This window comes from Ammodytes marinus, assembly GCF_949987685.1.
Source record: "Ammodytes marinus genome assembly, chromosome: 10".
In the NCBI taxonomy this organism is placed as follows: Eukaryota; Metazoa; Chordata; class Actinopteri; order Uranoscopiformes; family Ammodytidae; genus Ammodytes; species Ammodytes marinus.
The window spans coordinates 32,332,763-32,335,262 of record NC_137214.1 but is presented as its reverse complement, the minus strand read 5'-3'; the positions used below and the strand labels follow the sequence as shown (position 1 = coordinate 32,335,262).

At 39.4% G+C, this 2,500-nt stretch overlaps 1 protein-coding gene across 1 annotated transcript in view; it reads right to left on the bottom strand.

Moving 5' to 3' along the window:
• Positions 1–2,500, bottom strand: part of ccdc69 (coiled-coil domain containing 69) — a 26,288-nt gene that overhangs the window by 22,958 nt on the left and 830 nt on the right. The gene's annotated exons all lie outside the window — the stretch shown is intronic.

The following is a 2,500-nucleotide window of genomic DNA, read 5'->3' as shown; positions in this document are numbered from 1 at the left end:
GCCAGAGCAACTTTGTGTATAAGTTGTGTGTGTGTGTGTGAGACTCTGTGTGTGTGTGTGTGACTCTGTGTGTGTGTGTGTTATCCAGTATTGATACAATCAGAAGGGTATCATAGCACTGTTAGAATAATATTTAGGATAACTAACAACAACATGAGATTAGCTTGGTTTAAAATCTCTGCAGAGCAACACACACACACACACACACACACACACACACACACACACACACACACACACACACACACACACACACACACACACACACACACACACACACACACACACACACACACACACACACACACACACACACACACACACACACACACACACACACACACACACACACACACACACACACACACACACACACACACACACACACACACAAATACACAGACACACTTTTCTAGAGATCTGGTAAGTAAACAAAGGGGCCACCATAGCTAGCAACAACATGCCTCTTCACAAGTATTATTATTATTATTTTTTAAGATATTTTTTTGGCATTTTTTATGCTTTATTGATAGTGTAGAGACAGAGTTGAAATGGGGCAGAGAGGGGAGTGACATGCAGAGAACGACCGCGGGCTGGAATCGAACCCGGGTCCGCTGCTGGCCGAGGCCCATGGGGGGGGGACGCCCTACCAACTGAGCTAAGGGCACCCCCATAAAAGCATTTCATACAGAGCAGTAAAATGCAAAACTTGCCAACAGCATCACATAGACTAAGAGCCTACAGAATAGAGGCTACTATAGCTTACATACGAGTGATAAAAACACCATACCAGGGGCGCCTTTAGCTCAGTTGGTAGGGCGCCCCCCCCCCCCCCCATGGGCCTCGGCCAGCAGCGGACCCGGGTTCGATTCCAGCCCGCGGTCGTTCTCTGCATGTCACTCCCCTCTCTGCCCCATTTCACCTCTGTCCCTACACTGTCAATAAAGCATAAAAATATCTTAAAAAAGAAAGAAAAAAAAACCACCATAACGCATAAAAACATATTAATGCCAATGCAGAATTATACTACAGATAGAAAAGGTACTAGATAAATGTTCATATGGTGCTTTTAAGTGTGTGTGTGTGTGAGAGAGACTGTGTGTGTGCTTTTAAGTGTGTGTGTGTGTGTGTGTGTGTGTGTGTGTGTGTGTGTGTGCGTGTGTGCGTGCTTTTAAGTGTGTGTGTGTGCTTTTAAGTGTGTGTGTGTTTGTGTGTGCTTTTAAGTGTAAAAACTTTAAAATCACTGCATCGCGCCCTTACTATGAGGCTATTGGACTATCAAAGCTGTATTTCACCTGATAAAAAAACCCATAAAATCGCTTTAATGTCGTAAAAACTGTCTATATCTCAACACAGGATAATTTTAGAGACATTTGAGATGTTGAAACAATGCTGATATGGTGCGATATGTCAACAGTTATATAGCTATTTTTATTTATTAAGAGAATTCTGCCATTGACTGCATTTTTGCACAAATTACTTATTTACTTATACAAGACAAGGCAAGTTTATTTTTTATAGCACAATTCAGACACAAGGCCACTCAAAGTGCTTTACAGGGGGCAAGATTAGAACACATAAAAACACATTATAAAACATTTAAAAGCGAATAAAAGAAGCAAATAAAATGAAAATTGCAGGTTAAAATGGAAACAAAAAAGTCTTCAGACTCGATTTAAAAGAACTGAGAGTTAGAGAAACAAGTTGCTTACTGACCCCAATATGTTTATATATCACTGTCTATCTTGTCTATTTGTAGTGTTACGAAATGTCTATATGTTTGACAATTTATTTTATTATTATTTTTTTTTAATACAGGGACAGTGCATATTATCAAACATTTCTGTCAATATGCCAGAATTAGCCAGAAGGCCATTTTTCATCTGCAGTCCCTAGACCGATGGTAAAAGTCACCCTAAAAGAAAATAAAGTTACACATTTACATAACACAACATACCTATAGTAAAACGTACTATTAAAAAGTAAGTAAAGTAAAAAGTACTCTTAACTTAAAATATACAATAAAAACACAGCAGAGCAACACTCAGACAACAGCAGACAATGACATGAACAGGTTAATGGTAATGTAGACAGCTCTGATTATCAATGAGACATTTCTTTAACTGGAATTTAAATGACCTATATGTGTTCAGATTTCTGATGGCTATGGGGGGGAGGTTCCACTCAGTAGCTGCACGAACAGAGAAAGAAGTATGGCCAAATACACTCGCCCTAAAAGGGATAATACAATCTCCCTCGCTGAACGAGGGGAGTTGACTTGAAAAACAACATACCATTTAGCCCATCCTAAAGCCATAAAACAGACGTGATCTCAAATTCTCAATGCAGTGGACTATATGGTGAAATGCAGTTTAAAACAAATTTAAAATCACTGCAGAGCCTCATCACATAGGCTACAGCAGCAAACGCTATATTTTAAGTGATTAAAGCACCATATATAGTCGCTTTCAACTCGCAAAAACACGTTATAACGTTATTA